The 18,774-nt window shown below is 38.8% G+C and overlaps 1 protein-coding gene across 1 annotated transcript in view; it reads right to left on the bottom strand.

Annotated features, from left to right (window-relative positions):
• The window catches only part of Ccr3 (C-C motif chemokine receptor 3), a 10,704-nt gene extending 3,518 nt beyond the window's left edge, over positions 1-7,186 (bottom strand). Inside the window, exon 1 of the mRNA XM_028781788.1 lies at positions 6,985-7,186. The gene's annotated coding sequence lies outside the window, so the exon portion shown is untranslated. The remainder of the gene's footprint in view (positions 1-6,984) is intronic.
• Positions 7,187-18,774: the final 11,588 nt, after the last annotated feature.

Raw genomic sequence — 18,774 nt, 5'->3', positions numbered from 1 at the left:
CTGGGGCATCCAGCCTTCATGAGGTCAAGGTTCTCTTCTTCCACCTATGCCCAGCAGGGCCCTCCACTTTTACATATTCAGCTGAAGCCCTGGATCCCCCCCTAAGTGCTCCCAGGCTGGTGGTTTAGACCCTGGGAGCTGTGGTTGGTTGGTATTGTTGCTCTCCTCATGGTGCCACAAACCCTTTCAGCTCCTTCAGTCTTCACTCTAACTCCTCTATTGAGAACCCCATGATCAGTTCAATGGCTAGTTGTGAGCATCTGCCTCTGAATATGTCTGACTCTTGAAGGCCTCTGAGGAGATATCCATATCAGGCTCTTATCAGCATGCACTTCCTGTCTTCCACATCAGCATCTACCTTTGGTGATTGCACATGGGATAGATACTCAGGTGGGGTGGTCTTGAGACGGCCCCTCCTTCAGTTTCTGTCCCTCACTTTGTCTCCATATTTGCTCCCTTGAGTATTTTGTTGCTCCTTCTAAGAAGGACCGAATCACCCTCACTTGGTCTTCCTTCTTTATGGGCTTCATGTGGCCTGTGAGTTGCATCTTGGGCATTTCAAGGTTCTAGGCTAATATCCAATAATCAGTGAGTGAATACCATGTGTCTTCTTTTGTGATTGGCTTACCTCACTCAGGATGATAATTTCTAGTTCCATCCATTTACCTAGGAACCTCTCGAATTCATTGTTTTTAATAGCTGAGTAATACTCCATTGTGTAAATATACCACATTTTTTGAATCCATTCCTCAGTTGAAGGACATCTGGGTTCTTTCCAGCTCCTGGCTATTATAAATAAGGCTGCTATGAACATAGTTGAGCATATGTCCTTGTTATATGTTCGAGCATCTTCTGGGTATATGCCTAGGAGTGGTATAGCTGGATCCTCGGGTAATGCTATGTCCAATTTTCTGAGGAACCGCCAGACTGATTTCCAAAGTGGTTGCACCATCTTGCAGTCCCACCAACAATGGAGGAGTGTTCCTCTTTCTCCACACCCTCGCCAGCATCTACTATCACCTGAGTTTTTAATCTTAGCCATTCTGACTGGTGTGAGATGGAATCTCAGGGTTGTTTTGATTTGCATTTCCCTGACGACTAAGGATGCTGAACATTTCTTTAGATGCTTCTCGGCCATTCGAGTTTCTTCCGTTGAAAATTCTTTGTTAAGGTCTATACCCCATTTTTTAATAGGGTAATTTGGTTGTCTGGAGTCTAATTTCTTGAGTTCTTTGTATATATTGGATATTAGCCCTCTATCAGATGAAGGATGGGTAAAGATCTTTTCCCAATTTGTTGGTTGTCGTTTTGTCCTATTGACAGTGTCCTTTGCCTTACAGAAACTTTGCAATTTTATGAAGTCCCATTTGTCAATTCTCGATCTTAGAGCATATGCCATTGGAGTTCTGTTCAGGAACTTTTCCCCTGTGCCCAAGTATTCGAGGCTTTTCCCCACCTTCTCTTCTATTAGTTTCAGTGTATCTGGTTTTATGTGGAGGTCCTTTATCCACATAGACTTGAGCTTTGTACAAGGAGATAAGAATGGATCAATTTTCATTCTTCTACATGTTGTCTTCCAGTTGAACCAGCACCATTTGTTGAAAATGCTGTCCTTTTTCCACTGGACAGTTTTAGCTCCTTTGTCAAAGATCAAGTGACCATAGGAGTGTGGGTTCATTTCTGGGTCTTCAATTCTATTCCATTGATCTTCCTGCCTGTCTCTGTACCAATACCAGGTAGTTTTTATCACTATTGCTCTGTAGTACAGCTTGAGGTCAGGGATGGTGATTCCTCCCGAAGTTCTTTTATTGTTGAGAATAGTTTTCGCTATCCTAGGTTTTTTGTTATTCCATATGAATTTGAGAATTTCCTTTTCTAACTCTGTGAAGAATTGAGTTGGGATTTTAATGGGGATTGCATTGAATCTGTAGATTGCTTTTGGCAAGATGGCCATTTTTATTATATTAATCCTGCCAATCCATGAGCATGGGAGATCTTTCCATCTTCTGAGATCTTCTTCAATTTCTTTCTTCAGAGACTTGAAGTTCTTGTCATACAGGTCTTTCACTTGCTTGGTTAGATTCACACCAAGGTATTTTATATTATTTGCAACTATTGTGAAGGGTGTCATTTCCCTAATTTCTTTTTCAGTCTGTTTATCTTTCATGTAGAGGAAGGCTACTGATTTGTTTGAGTTGATTTTATAACCAGCCACTTTGCTGAAGTTGTTTATCAGGTTTAGGAGTTCTCTGGTGGAAGTTTGGGGGTCACTTAAGTATACTATCATATCATCTGCAAATAGCGATATTTTGACTTCTTCCTTTCCTATTTGTATCCCTTTGACTTCTTTTTGCTGTTTAATTGCTCTGGCTAAGACTTCCAGTACTATATTGAATAGGTAGGGGGAGAGTGGGCAACCTTGTCTAGTCCCTGATCTTAGTGGGATTGCTTCAAGTTTCTCTCCATTTAGCTTGATGTTGGCTACTGGTTTGCTGTAAATTAGTTTGTTTACTTATAACAACTATTTTAGACTTTGCATGTATACAATGTCTACATTACATGTATGTCTACAATACATACAAATACAATACATACAATTACATATGAAATCTATAAAACATGCAGACTTTGCAGAGTATATAAATTCAGTCAGTATTTTAATGTATTTCCTTGCTAAACGAGAAATTTGAAAGTTGATATACTTGATATATGGAAAATAATACACAGTTTAAGTTAAACATGTAACAGGTAACTTCAATCCAGACTGGTTTAGTACAGCCTTCACAAAATACATACTAATAATTTTAAGGTATCTTTACTTCATCTTACATACAAATTTACTTTTTAAATTTATTTATTTATTTAAATCACTTGAATTAGAAGGAATTTGAGCTCATTTACCAGTTGTAGTTTGTGTGCATGGCACTCACCTACAGCTGCCATGCTATCAACACAACGTATATGCATAACGTAGTATAAACATAACATATATATACACAGGCAGATGAAAACACACAAGATACATTTTTCTTTTTTACATTTATTTATATGTTATCATTGTATATGTGTGTGTACCTTCATGAGTTTATATGTACCACATATGTACAAAAACCCAAGGAGGTCAAAAGAGGACATCAAGTTTCCTAGAACTAGAGTCACAGGTTGGTGTGACTTGCCACATGGGAACCAAATCCAGGTCTTCTGTGGGATCGGGAAGCAATATTAAATGCCGAGCCATATCTTTAGCCCCATAAAATATGTTTTTGAAAAGCTTGAAGATTTTTAAAGGTTTCAATGAATTTATCATCTGTCATCTGACTATTGATCTGATTGTTTCCTCCATAGCTCTAAGCACTCTTTAGTTTTAACTGTGTTCTTTTTAAAAGTCTCCCTTTCAGCTGAAATAAGGTATAAAATGTATTTCACAATGCCAGTATACAACCTAAGCATATTTTTAAATGCCTACTCTAAATTAACAATTAAACTATAGTATAGAAACCGTGCACGCTACTCACCTAGTCAGCTACATCAAATAGCATATGTAGTTCATGTTTGCATTGCTATACTTTTACAAAGTAAATTTGCAATTTGTTTGTTTATTTATGTGGTTCTGGATGCAAGACATTCAGTGTTAGGCAAATTCCATGACACAGGGCTACATCCTCAACCCTCTGCTAGCCTTCTAGAGAACTGGCAACACAGTAGGTTTCTTTACCCAGAATCTCTATGCACACTGGCAGTACACTGTGCTGTGGTGTTATGAAGGTTGTGACATCACTACAACATAGAAATTTTCATTTCCCTCACCATCTCGTGAGACCACAGTTGGACATGCTATCATCAATGACTAAAATGTCAAGATACTAGGCATGACTACATAGTGTAAAACATCCAATCCAAACAGTCTTCCTTTAAGTAAAGAGTAACTCTGCCTTTTCTCTTATTTCTTAAAAACAAGATGTAAATCATCCCTGTGAAAGAATATTGTATACTTGATGATTTTAATATTTTTATTTTCAAGAATGGAAAATTAAGGAAAGCTACACAAATTATTGAGTCCTGTGATCATTTGAAAAGTGTGAACAGTTAGAGATAAATTTTGCTCCCATACAGATAGATGTTTGAGTCCATCTACAAACATGTCCTGTGTTATATTAAAAATTAGAATAGAAAGAAGTATATGCAATGGTGAGATTCCTCACTTTTTCTGGAAATAAATGTAAAGGTAACAAAGTTGTGTTCAGTGTTGGAAATGAAACTTAGAGTCTAGAATATCATACTCTACCACTGAACTACATTCTTAGCCAAGGTTAATAAGTTTACTTCATTTTTTAAACTAAAATCTCAAGAAATAATAATGGAAACAGGTTTTCATATGTGTCAGGAAAATAAGGTACATTTTGGGTAAGGAAAATGGTGTAGTTTGAGAATGTACTTTTATGGAGAAAACTAATCATCTTGTTATCTTGGAGGTTATTTGAATATTATTTCAAAATGAGGAGTAAAGAGCACAAAAATTATATGGACCTAAATAAGGTTGAGAAGGGAGTGAGAAAGTGAGACAGAGGGGACAGAGATAGAGACTCATTTTCCTAAAATTGGATTGATTTTAGGAAACTCTATGCCTTAATATCCAAGTTGTACAAATGCAAAAGTAGATTTTGGTCTTTTTTTCTTTTCTGTCCTTTAAAACTAAGTCTGTTCCCAAAAAATTAATTTTAAAAGGATTTCGTTGCATCTTATTTATTTTATAAACTTTATTATGAAACGTTTACAAATATATATCACACTAAAATTATACAGGTCTACAATCTATACATCTCAACAAACTCCTAAGTAGTTAGAATATCTATTCTGAATTTCTTCTTAAATTTCTTCTTCTTGTTCTTTAGAAAAACAAAAATTTTATTTATTATTTGTCTCATGTTGATTTTTTCAAAGTCTTTGATTGCTTAAGAAATTTAAATCATCCCTGCTATAAGAGGCAAGTCTTTTTCATCTACATAATATTGTAGATTTGTTTTGGAAATTCCAATTGTCATTTGACTTAGAAAGATAGCTAAATATTGCTTCAGTGACATGAACCCTATTCAGTCAAGTGTTCTAAATCTGAAGGTGTAGTTAGTTCATCTTGAGAGACTTGGCTTCATGAAGCACCTGCCAAGGACTTTTACCAACCTTCTTTCCTTAAGATCAAAGTTGGCCATTGTCTTAATAGCAGGTGTTTCAAATGTAGTGGATAGCTTTGTCTTCATGCTGATGTTATTTAGTTGAATAAGATGGCTATGAAAAATATATTTTCATAGGGAAAAATATCTGTGCTGGCAAAGTAATGCAATCAGCATGACCAAGCATGACCAGTATGTTCAGCTTACTTAGGCCAAGTTATTCTAGTAAGCATACCAAGAAACACACTGTGTGTCTTTACTAAGTGCTATGTATATTACCATTGACACCACACAAGAAATTCCCTTCTGTTACTTATATTAAACACCCTTTATAAATAATACAGCAACAAACATCTCTGTCTTTTTAAAACTGATTTCCCCAAGACACTTTTTCAAACTCTAATAACATTTCCAAAACTCTTGATGTATTTTGTCAATTTTCTTCCAGGAAATGTAGAACAACAATAAATTCTTAGCACTATAGGTGATGATACCAGCTTTAGAAAGCATCCATCAACATGATAAAGAACTAAAACAATAAAATTTATTGGGCCAGTTAAGTGGATATAGAGTTGTTTTATTGTTGTTATTACTATTCTGTTGAGGGATTTTCTGAGGCATTTTTACATTGTAATTATTAGTCACCATATTCTCTCTTCTGTTAATTGACAACGCTCTTTACTTAATGTATTCTGCTGAGCATATTTGCTTCTTTCTTGTTGAGTCATAGAGTACTCTCATTTCTTATTCCCAGAGAAACTACTCAGTGGCTAGCTTCAGTGTAATCATTGCTATCTTTTGAAAGGAGTAAGAGAATCCTCTAGCCCAGTGGTTTTCAGCCTTCCTAATGCTGCAACCCTTTAACACAGCTCCTCATGTTGTGGTGACCCCCAAATATAAAATTATTTCACCACAACTTCATAACTGTAATTTCGCTACTGTTATTCATTGCAATATAAATATCTAATATCCAGGATAGCTGATATGCCACCCTGAAAGGGGTTGTGACTCACAGGCTGAGAACAGGTTGGGGCTCTAGCTCCAACTTTCTTGTAACTGAAGACTACCACCCTCTCTCAAAGAACTCACCAAACCCAGCTAACTTCTAACTCCAGCCAAATTAGGGTTTCCCAAAACGCTAAATGGAATTTTTTTTTTTGTCTCTAACCTCTAACAGAGATAGATCTACAGCCAACCTAATCCAGACAGAGACACCATGGCAATCACCAACCAAACCATCTAATAGTCTGACTTAAAGTTGATTTTCAACAAAAACTTTAATTATGCATTTAAACACATTATTACTTAGTGTACACACAAATACATGAATATATCTTCATGCTAACATACATACACACAATAGATTACGTTTTTATGATGATCTTACAAGTCAGTATCAAACACTAGCTACTAATGTAACACTTTTGGAATGATGCTATTCTTCATGGTTTATGACTTATAAGAAGTAAAAGGCTGGTAAGCAGATAATGTAACTTGAGTGGTTATAAAGTTCATGTTCAGAATAGTACAAATGACAGGTTGTATCATATTATAGATGGGAGAACAGAAGGATAGGAATGAGGAAAGCAAGAAGAAAATGGAAATATATTGCAAAATATTTTCTAAGTCTACCTTATGTTACCTTTAAATTACTATACACAACTTCTGGAAGGTAATTCTTCCATCTACATTGACTAATATACCCAGTTTTCCTTTCCTAGAGTTCTGAAAGCCTACTTGAAAATACCTTCTAAGAAACATCTGTTGAATTTCAATATGTCCTTGTCCAAAAGAAAATAAAAAGAAGGAACGATACCTGGTGATTTTTGCTAAGTCCTTTTTGAGTCCAGTAGTAAATTAGGTCTCACTGCTAATGAAACAGAGATAACGTTTGATCACATACACCAGTCAGGTAGTAAACAACATAGCTTCCTGTTTTAAACAGGCTAGCTTCTCAGGTTTTGCAAGTTTTCAGAGAGATACCAACTTGCTACAGTTCTTCCGTTTTGTTATTTACTCCACATACCCAGCTCTCAGTTGAATTATCTGTGGATGGATACTGCTGACGCTCAGCAACTATCTTGCAGGCTCTTCACCCATTTGGCACTGCTCATTTTTTTATGTGAGGTACGGGTAACAACTTCCCAATATTCGTTGGCTCATGGGCAGACTGTGGAAGAACAATGTGGGAATTTCCTCTTAAGGAAAGGATGAGACAGCAAATTTGCTGGGAGCAACTGAAGATTTTGAGGACAAGCACATCAGTAAAGGTTTTGACAATTCACGAAGATATGAGTTTGCATTTCCACTGTGGTTCCATAGCTGCATATCTCAGGGTAATCACCGAGCCAGCCTTGCTGGATACCTAGTTTTCGCCTCTATAATTATAACAGATATTTATTTTCTAATGCTATTATGAAGTCAATTAAGATAAACCTGGGAAGTATCTATGTAAAGTGCAGCTCTCAACCAAATGTAAAGCATAGATTGAATTCCACTGTGACACAGCACCCCAAGGCTAGGAACATATCTTGCCTATGTGCTGATATCCCCATGAAGATGATAATGGACACTAGACCCATCCACCTAATGTTGATAGCAATAGTGCCAAATATATGGTACAATCTCTGATATACTGACTAACTGGACAGGTCAATGAATTTACCAAGTTCTTATTAGATATTTAGAAGGGGAAGGGAAAGAAAACCAACATAGAGGAAGAAAGAAGATAGAAATAACAACTTAATTCTTACCATAAGGGATCTATTGAGTTGTTGGATGTTTTAGACTTTTCTTATCCCTGTGATAAAATAACTGACAAGAAAGATGAAGGATTTCTTCTATCTCATAGTGGAGAAGGCATAGCAGAATTTACATTTCCAGTCAGGAAGTGGAGTTTGAGGTGTAGCTAGAGGGAAAGATGACCGTCCAGATCCCCCCAACCCTCCAGCAACCCACTGGTGCCACCTAGTCCCGAAGGGCTCCACAGCTTCCCAAAACAATACCATCAGCTAAAGACCAAGTGGTCAAACAAATGAGCCTGCGAGCGGTTCAGAGTCAAACCACCATGACTTGGGAATCAACATCAATAAAATACCAAGAGGACACAAGTAGTGTTAATAATAGCTAACCAGATACTTAACTATTTGTGATAGTTTTTTCTAACATAAACTTGCCAAAAATTAGAATCATTGAGTAGGCAGCTTTAGTTGAAAAAAAGTGTTCTGACTTCCTTAATTGACGTGGGAAGGTTAACCCCAAGCATGGGCCGAAACCTCTTGGTAGCAACTCAATTATTTTAAAAGAGCATGGCAGAAAGATTATCTTCCTTTGCCTTCTTGGCCTTCTCTTTTTCTGCTGAAGTAATTTAGCCTGTTGCTACAGCTGACATCAGGACCAATTTTCCTAGGCTTCTATGACTAAGGGCCAGTGGCTCTTCAGGAACCATCCAGCTTTTCAGTGTCAGACTGAGACTTGTGGACTGAGCAGCTAACAGGTTGATGGCCTCTCCAGCATTCAGACAAATACTTGAACAACCCTAACTGGTGTGGATTCCTTCCTTGACATTAGAATCAGCACTTCAAGCCTTCCACTGCTGACTAAAGACCAGTGGCTCTCCCAGGACCTGCTTAAGCCTCATGGATGAAGAAACTGCAAGGCTCAAAGCACTCTCAGTTGTGAGACAACTGTTACTATTCTAATGTAAGCCTATTTAACCCTAAAGGTCTGTTCTAGAGAACCCTGACTAATAATACACTGTTTTAATCTGCAGTGTATTTGATATTTTAGGCGGTTGGTCTGGTGCTGCTATGTATTTAAATGCTAAATACTCATCCCTAAGATCTGGTTATCCCTGAGGAGGAGATCCTCATGTACACCAAATGATGCTATGTAAATCTTGCCCCACCCAAGTTATCCCTGATTGGTTAATAAAGATGTCTACAGCCTGGGCTGAGCAGAAAAGAGAGGATAAAGCAAAGGTTCCCAGGTCTTGGAGTCTCAGGCAGGGACCATGAGGAGAGGCAAGGAGAAGGAAGAAGGAGTTGCCATGGGGTAGCATGGGCCATGCATATGTGACCATGTGGGCTGATCTGGTGAAGCAGGAACAGTGTAAATGAAACAGATGCAAGTACTTACGGGGATTTTGGCAGGGGAAGCAGACACAATAGCTTAAAGGGCTGGTATCTGCCCAGTTGTAGTACTGTAAGGCTTGTTGTGAATCTAAAAGGTCTGTGCCATTTATTTGTGAACTAAATGGTCTGAAGTGAGGATAGAAACCCATAATATATATTTGAAGGCAACAAGGGAATATAGCAAACCCCCAGAATAAATGTGCCCACATTTTTGGTGCCCAATGTGGTGTGCCAAATGTCAAAGGAATTATAAATTCTAGCTAACTGATATAAAAGACATACAATCTAGGTTTTTGTGGGTTTTTCTTTTCAAACTGTAATCCTAGATTGAGCAGATTTTGGAGGTATTCTAACGTAATATCCCAGCCATACATCCCTAGCTGCTTGCTGTTTCTCCTGACCACATGCTCGGGGTCTATCTCCTCTCATGGACACTTCCTCCTCTTTCTGTCTCCTCTCTTCTCTTTTCTTCTCTACCTGTGTCCCCCAGCTGAGTAACTGAAAACCTGCCTACCTCTATCTACTGCCCAATCATAGGCTTTAGCCTTTATTAACCAATCAGGAATAACTTAGGGGGCAAGGTTTCCATAGCATCATTTGGTATGGGTGAGGCTCTCCAAGTCGGGGACAAGCAGATCTTAGAGGTTAGTCTTTAGCAATTGAATACATGACAGCACTAGGCCAACCTCCTGTTCATGCTGGCTAAACAGCTTTTCCCTTTGTGTCAATTTCAATGTAAAACACAATTTTAATCTCAAAGAGATTTGGATATAATTTATTCTGCAGGTAAATATGAGTGATCGTGGCCTGGGATCATGGGTTCAGGTCGTCATAAATAACATGTTCCAGTGACTAACTGATTTAATGAGGTTTTTATAGTTATAGAACAAAGTTGTCATAAATAGAAGCACTTTTGAAATATATGGGTGAGAATGTCATTTAAGTAGGTTACAGCGAAGTGTGGAAATCTCTGCTACAGGTCTTGGACACTATCTTTCTTAGATTATAGGCTGATGGTAGCTAGTGATCTGCTTATAAAGTCCAAAAAGTTTCACCTGATAGAAAACAAGAATGTTAATTCAGACACAGAGACTGGCAATTAATTACTATTAAAGGGTCTAAAGATAGGTCAAGGTGATTGGCTCTGGATCTAGAACACTCTAACTCTCCAAAATTATCAAGTTCTAACCAATCAGTCTTACAGAATTTTTTTAACATGGATGTGGCTTTTTTCTGGGAACTTCAGTTTATAACCGTAAAAGTTTATAATTTACCAATGGATGACTGGACTTGGAGTCCATCATGTGTGGAGTGTGTGTGTGTGTGTGTGTGTGTGTGTTTATGCACATTTGTGTATACATCTGAAGGCTAAAGAATGATGTTGTGTGTCTTTTTCAATTGCTGTCTGCTCATTTTTTTCTAACAGGGATTTTTGCTGAACCTGAAGTCCACAGGTTTGGCTGGGCTAACTGGCCAGTGAGCTCGCTCTAGGGATCTGTCTCCCTAGTGCTGAGATTACAGGTACTACGTCACCATGCCTGTTTTATGTTTGGTTGGGGTTTTTTTGTTTTGTTGTTTGTTTGTTTGTTTGTTTGTTTGTTTTTTATGCGGGTGCTGAAGCTCAAAATTCAGGTCCTCACAGTTACATGACAAGCACTTTGCCAGCTAAGCCATCTCCTCAGCCTCTCAGACTCTCTTCTTTATCACTCAAAAAAATGGCATGAGCTTAGAACTATGAAATCTCTGTGTGCCTCAGGTCTCTTTGTTAAAATGACACGTGTACTTTATAGTCATGATTCATATTTCTCATTATTCATGAGAAATAAATGACTTGGGACTATGTGCCAACCTGTCTGTATCAAGTGACTCATGCCATATGCTTAAATTCTAATACAGTGTACTGTGTTCTAAATGAATGTGTGGAACACCAAATGAAAGTTCTGAGGAGTTCAGAAAACATATAGGGAACAAATATACTTGGGTCCTAATACTAGGACTCAAAAGTCAGTGAAATATACAAATGTATTCATATTTCTACCTGTCTATATATCCATTAATCTATCCATCCATTAGGAAGATGTTGATTAAGAAGTTTCATCTCTCAGAGAATTCAGAGCCACTGGAAGGTCTGTTCCGTAGAAGATGGAATTCTGCTGTTACTTCACTCCATACACTTCCAGAGAGGTTTTATCTCTAGATTCAGTAAGACATCAACAAGAGGCTGGTGACATCTCAAGATGAACCTGGCAGACAGAGAAGCTTGAAATGAAGTGCAGAGACATCAATTTAAACATTGACCTTAACTAGATTAGAAAGAGTTAAAGCAGGTGGAGTGCATTCTACAGAAATTGAGGAACTACTGAAGGTTTTGAGTAACAAATGGTTGTCATCTTACTTTAGGTCTAGGTTGAGAACTTTTAAAGCATTTCTACAGACAGTTTATGACAAAACCATACCAATTTTTGTTATACTAGGATTATATCTTCCCATGAGTGCCCCCATAGATAACACTCCAACGTTCATAAACATTTCTTCCTGGAACTGCGAAACACCACAAGGAGAAGATGCCACAGGATTAGGACCAGTTGAACAAAACATCTACTTGCCTCTGCTTCACCCAAGTCATCAGCATGAAATACTCAGTGCAGTGGAAATTGTAGCTAAAATGGAGAACAATGCAGACTTGACAAGGAAGCCCAGCTACCGCACGATGCCTTTGCAGAGAAGAAACTAGGAATCCCAAATTGTCAAACAGTAGTGTTTCCTAAAAAGCTGTAGAGATTATAAAACCATTGGAAGGTTTCTATAAAAATACTACTGCACAAGATTTTTTTTAAAGGTAATTTAAAAACCGCTCTTAAAAAGTGTCTTCACAGCTGGGCAGTGGTGGTGCACGCCTTTAATCCCAGCACTTGGGAGGCAGAGGCAGGCAGATTTCTGAGTTCGAGAGTTCGAGGCTAGCCTGGCCTACAGAGTGAGTTCCAGGACAGCCAGGGCTACACAGAGAAACCCTGTCTTGAAAAACCAAAAAAAAAAAAAAAAAAAAGTGTCTTCACTTAGATTTCTATAGAAAAACACGGGGGAAAGAAGCATCTGCTCCATGAAAATAAAGTTGTTTGTTTTGTTGTTTTTTAATATCCCTAGTTCCCAACAGCTCTTTAGTTATCCATATTTCAATGTTTGTATTTTTTACTTGTGCCCATTTTGGTGTACAATTCAATAAACGTGACAGCTACGTACTCCTTTGCAATGCTGTCGTAATCAAATAGAGAACACTCACAGCCTTTGCACTCTCTGACTCCCCATCCTCACTGGACCTCTCATGCTAAGCTAGGAGGAATGCAAAAATGATGGATCTGTTTTACTAATAAGGCCGTTTCTTTCCTACCCATCTTGAACACTTTTTAAGTTTTAAATGGTCCTTTTTTTAATTGAAAATAATATCATGCAATATATTCTGACCATAGTTTCGCCTCCCCTACTTATCCCAGAAGTTTCTCACCTTCCTCTGTCTTTAGAAAGCGAACAGTCAAACAGAATATATTTTCAAACTTAAAACCACAAGAAATAAATACAACAAAACCCATAAAAACACAAGATTGGGAACATATATAGACAAAAACATAAAATGAAAAATGTCCGAGCAAAGCAATATGAAACTTTTTAAAAATCTACAAAAGTATCATTGAATTCCTTTCTTGAAGTGTGGTTAGAATACCCAGTGAAACTCCACTGGAGAACACTCATTTTTCCCTTTGTAAGCAGGTGTCAGTTGTGGATAATTTCTTGGATAGGGGAGGAAGCCTGTGTCTACTTCCCCTTCTCAGTGGTAGAACCCCATGTGCTTTGAATCTGCACAGATCCTGTAAATGCTGCCACAGTCTCTGTAAGTTCGTGTCTGCATCAGTTTTGTGATGTCTGAAAGACACTGTTTCCTTGGAGTCATCTATCCCTTATGGCTTTTAAAATCTTTCCCCCTTCTCTTCCACATAGCTCCCTGAGCCCTGAGGAGAGGTTTTGCTGAAGATATTCCATTTAGGACTGAGTATTCTAAGATCTCTCTGCACGTTGTCCAGTCGTGTGTCTCTGCTTTAGTTCTCATATACTGTAAGAAGCAACGCCTCTGATGAGGGATAGGTGAAGCACTGTTCTATGGGAACAGCAGAACATTAGGAATCATTTTATTGCTATGTTCCTTTAGCAGAACAATGGTATTTGGATTTCCCCTAAGCCTAGCCAGTCTAAGGTTCAAGACCACTCAATCAGTGTCAGATATGGGTTCAGAAAATGAGACTGAAATCCAATCAGAGAGTGGTTGATTACCCACGTTAACGTTTATGCCGCCATTGTACCAATATAAAAAGTGATTTTAAGATGTAGTTTTGGGGGCTGGGAAAATAGCTTAGTAAGTAAAGTGCTTTCCTCACAAATACAAGGTCCTGTATTTAATAACCTGAACCTACATAAAATGCTGCACGTAATAGAATATACTTAGAATCCCAGTGCTGGGAAAGTAGAGAGAGGAGGATCCCCAGGGCTTATTGAGTCAGCCAGCCTAGCATAATCGGTAAACTTAAGACCAACTAGAGATCTGGTGTCAAAGAAAATGGGCACTGATACTGGCAATGATATTCAAGGTTGACTTCCAGCCTCCACATGTATGCACATATATACTGTAAAAAAATTCAAATCTCTCCTGGCTTGCCCTCCCTACTCTCTCTTTCTCTGCAACCCCACCCCCTACTCCTTCTCTCTTTCTGTCCTTCCTTTCCTTCCTTCTATCCTTCTTTGACATTTTTTATGTTTTTTTCAAGCTGGATCTCATTACATAAGGTGGGCTATCCTTGAACTATAGAACTCCTAGCCCCAGCTACCCTACTACTGAAATAACAAGCATGTGTGACAACAACCAGCACATGTGTTCCTTTCAGCTTAGAAAGACTAGAGTCCAGTAGCATTGAATAACCAGCAATGCATAATATACATTTTACTAACAACAGAGATCATAGCATCCTCAAAGATGAGAGGACTGGGTGAACTAACTCTTGAGAATGCTTGACTGGTAGGAACTGCCCCGTGGTGGTGCTAATCAGGACTAGGAGTTGTAGAGTATGGCCAGCCTGGCTTTTTTAATGTTTCCACCACCTGGTCTTCTAGGACTTGACACCATCTGAAGAAAGTAATGCTTTCCTCTGCTTTTGTCTTTGTCATTGCCTAGATGTTTAGCAAGTTAAGAAATGGAGAGACAGTGAGAAAATGGGTCTTGTTAATCAACCTACAGGCACAGCTATACACACATATCACATACAAAACACAAGATGATTTTAAAAATAAAAATAACCAAGGGCATCAGCAGTGACCCAGAAATGGAGTCACTGTGCACTCCACAAGTAAACAAGGAAAACTCAGATGCTGTCAACTGCTAAACACAGTAAAGGCAATGGTTGGCTATCAGCTGAAAGAGTAAGTCTCTGAGAGACATGTTTCTAACTGGAATGTGTCAATGCAGGAGCCAGATGCAATCCTGTGTGGTAGGTCATAACCCTGGGACTCTTTGCATCGATCTCCCAGATGACAAGAAGCCTTTGTACCTTTGAGAATGTAGCTTCTCCAATGACTAAACCAAGGATTCGTACCCATGTTTACTCTTTTAAGATCCAAGCATCACTGTCATAGCTGGCATCAAATTAAATAGTTGTGTCCTCCGTCCAAGAACCTTAATATTGTCTAAGATGTTTTTTCTATAAGTATATGGCATAGACTCATAAAATTTAGAAGATATTCTCTTATATACTATTGAGGAGGGTTAACCTTGTAGTGAAAACTTGGGAGAGATACATTCTTCTCAAATAATTCCCAATATCCCTCAAGACCAAGCTCCCTAGGAACCTCTGGGAGGTGCTGGTTTGATGACCAGTTGCCTAGTTCACATAGACAATACACAGTGCTCTGGGCCTATTACTTCACATTGTTAGAAATCTCCCTACAAATTCCTGGGTTAGTAGCAGTGATCCTGCTGGCTCTGTCCTGTAGAGAAGGAAAAAGAGACTCAGAGACTTCATAGGAATCACAGAGAGAGAACAGCTGGCTCCTTTTTCTGCACTCTTCTACTATAGCCAGATGTCTGTCACTTTTCAACTAAAGATGGCAACAAACACAAAGGGAAGCAGAACCCAAAGTTCCTGTCTGAGACTGAAAGTAGTTGGTACTCTCTAAGCTCTTTCTAAACTGGGGAAAAATATTTGAGACAACTACTCTGGAGTTGTGTGCTTAGGGCTCTTAGCTCTCAGGGAAAACTAGGGCAAATGGGAAAGCCTGAACAAAATTTTTACACTCTCCAGCCTTACAATTCTCTGTGTCACTTTTCACTAAAGCAGAAACATCTCTGGGGGAAAGAAATCCTGTATCACAATACCATAAAAGACAGATTAGGTTTATAGAAGAATGTAAAGAAAAAGCAAACAAAGGCCGTTTACTATGGGTATGGTGGAGTATACCTGTAATCCCAGAACTCAAGATGGATTTAAGGCTATTCTAGGCTACATAGAGACTCTGTCTCTAAACACTCTTCAGAACTATGAAAAAGGCAGAACTCTCTTGCAGGAGAACCCAGTTCAAGCTGTAACTTTGATCACATGGAAGGAAGTAACGTCTAGCTGCTGGGAGAGAAACAGAGCAGGGAGAAGTACAGGCTTCCTTTGCTTGTGTCCATTTTCTTTCATGCAGATGAAGAGTCTGGTGTCTACTTGAGACAGAAATGTTAGGCTCAAATTGAGAATTCAACTTACTATCATTTTCCCAAGAAAATCAGTGGACATTTTATGCATATCCTCCTATGCTTCCCCCAAAGTGACTGAATGTATTTCTGTGCAAAACACCCTAGACTCTATGAATACCAAGCAACAACAGCTGCAAGTCAAAAACAAAAAACCACTTTCCCACAGTAGGCCAATCTGCAAGAAAGACTGAGAATGTGGAAGTTGAACTTCTATTTGGAGAAGCTGTGATCTGCTTATGATTTGATGGACAGACCCATGTCTGTGTCTACCAGTAACTGAGCAAGGATGAGATACTCAGTAGTATTGTTTGGACAGAAACTTCAACACAATACTCACATAGTAAAAGCTGAGTTCACAATACAATGTTGAGAAGCTGGGCTTTATGAGAAGATGGGAAAGTGATTAGATCATGAGGTACTGGCATAGCCAATGGATTGATCTATTAGTAGATTCACAATAGAAAGACCACATAGGGTGAGGAGTTGAGAGAGTTAATTTCATTTAGAGTGACTGAGCATTGCAAATAGTGAAGAGTTTTTAAATGTGGTAAAGTAGCTACACTGAAAGACTAAAGAAAAGAGCTAATGTGAAAGTTGACAGAAAAGGGTATCAGTCTTGAATTGCAGGGGTGTTAACAGACTCAATCTAAGGAACTACACAGCGACCAGAATAAATGAGAGCCTGAAAAAGGGACGATTTACAGACTATGCTGCCATCCTGCCAGAGATGCTGCTGAGAGATTTACCTGCTCCTTCTTGGTTAAGCCTCCCAGTAAGCCTATGAGGTAAGTGCATTTGTTTTTTTACATCTTATCAGAAGAGGAACTGAAGTAAACTGTTAAGAAACAAGCCAACAATTACACACTAAGAAAGGACTGGAGCTTGACCTGGGACAGTTCTATCTATCAGATACCAGGCCTTAGCTTCTAACCGCCACTTGTGCTGCCTCCTGCAGCTCTGAGCATTGCCAGGTGGAGGGATGAATGTGCAGATGGCATGTGACTGTGTATGACAGAGAGCTTTGATGGGCTCCCAAATTTCCAATATCCTAGACCAAGCAAGCCCCAGGCAATTATTTTTCAAGTCAGAGCATCTCTTCTTTAATTCTACATTCCCCTTTTTTTAATGAAGAAAAGTTGCTCGTTGTGACTTCATTATACCAAAGAATAAGTCCTCTTTTCAAAGGAGAGAGTGTGTGCACTGACAGTTCTCTGCTGTGCTCTCTAACCTCTACCCACTATGAATGCACTGCTCTCTGGATTGCTGGAATTCTAACAAAAACATAGAACTTACTGTGTTATTTTTTTTAAAAAAAAAAAAACAAGTTATTAAAATACAACGAATGCACGCTAAGCCTTTAATTTCTACAGTTTTTAAAAAAATCTTGACACCTTCTATTATTTTGAGTTTCTAGTGCTCTAATAAAACACCATGACCGAAAGCAACTTGGGGAGAAAAAGAGTTTATTTTATCTTATAGCTTCGAGTCCATCATCCAGAGAAATCAGGACAAAAACTCAAGGCAGGAACTAATCAAAGGCCATGGACGACTACTACTTACTGCTAGCTTACTACTCATCACTTGCTCGCAGTACTCTGTGTAGCACTGGTTATCCTGAAACTCACTATGTAGACCAGGCTGGCCTTGAACTCACAGAGATCCACCTGCCTCTGCCTCCCAAGTACTAAGATCATATAAAGTATGTGCTACCATGCCAAGCTTGACTTGCTTTCTTATACTATCTAAGACCATCCAACTAGTGGTGGCATAGCCCATTGTGGGATGCCCACCTACAATAAGCATCAATCAAGAAAAGATTCCACAGGCTTTCCCACAGGCAAAACTGATGGGGGCATTTCTTCTATTGGGGCTCCCTTTCCCCAAATGACCCCAGCTTGTATCAAGTTGACACTAAAATTAGCTAGCACACAATTGTTTATGTAATTGTAAGAATTCCTACTATAAACAAAGAATATTTCCGTCACCTTAGGACATTCATTATGTTTCTTCATATTCCATTCTCTTTTCCACCTCAAACTCCAGATAACCACCACTTCCAGTCCTGAAGAAAACTGTCCTTAACATATAGTGAATGCTTCTTGTAAAAGTAAATTTTATTCTCCTGTTATAATTGTCATCTCTGGGGCTTACTTCCCCAGTCTGCTAACCTGGGCCTAGTCCTGGAAGCTTCTAGCCTCCGTACAATCTTCTCTAGGCCTAGAATGTTTTCAACCTCTGAAATTTACTGCTGAATAAGCTTACCCTTTCCTAAGACTTTCTGAGCTCTGGCTATCTGGTTCTCAGATGCTTTGTGTCAAACTTTTCTCCAAGCTGACTGATTCAATCTAGTTTTTCTTAGTATCTTACTAAATTCCTCCACTTGGCCTCAGACTAACTCTGGCAATGTGTTCTAATATGCTGGCTCCTCATTCTCTGGCTCACCACGTCTTCACCTGTGTCTACCTTGTTCTCTCTTCAGTCTGTCTCTGTAAAACTCTCCCATAAACCCGCCTCCTTCTTCCTCTCTGTGCTGCTCTACTCTCCCTCTCTGCTGCACCGCTCTCCACCAACTCTCCTGTATCCTATACTGCACTCCCTTCTTCCTGTGCTGTCTCTCTCCACCAACTCTGCTGTATCCTGTACTGCATTCTCTTCTCCCTCTACTGTCTGTCTCTCTCCACCAACTCTCCTGTAT

This window comes from Grammomys surdaster, unplaced genomic scaffold, assembly GCF_004785775.1.
Source record: "Grammomys surdaster isolate TR1022 unplaced genomic scaffold, NIH_TR_1.0 546, whole genome shotgun sequence".
Taxonomy (NCBI): domain Eukaryota; kingdom Metazoa; phylum Chordata; class Mammalia; order Rodentia; family Muridae; genus Grammomys; species Grammomys surdaster.
The sequence above is the reverse complement of the archived record's forward strand: the minus strand, read 5'-3'. Positions and strand labels throughout refer to the sequence as shown.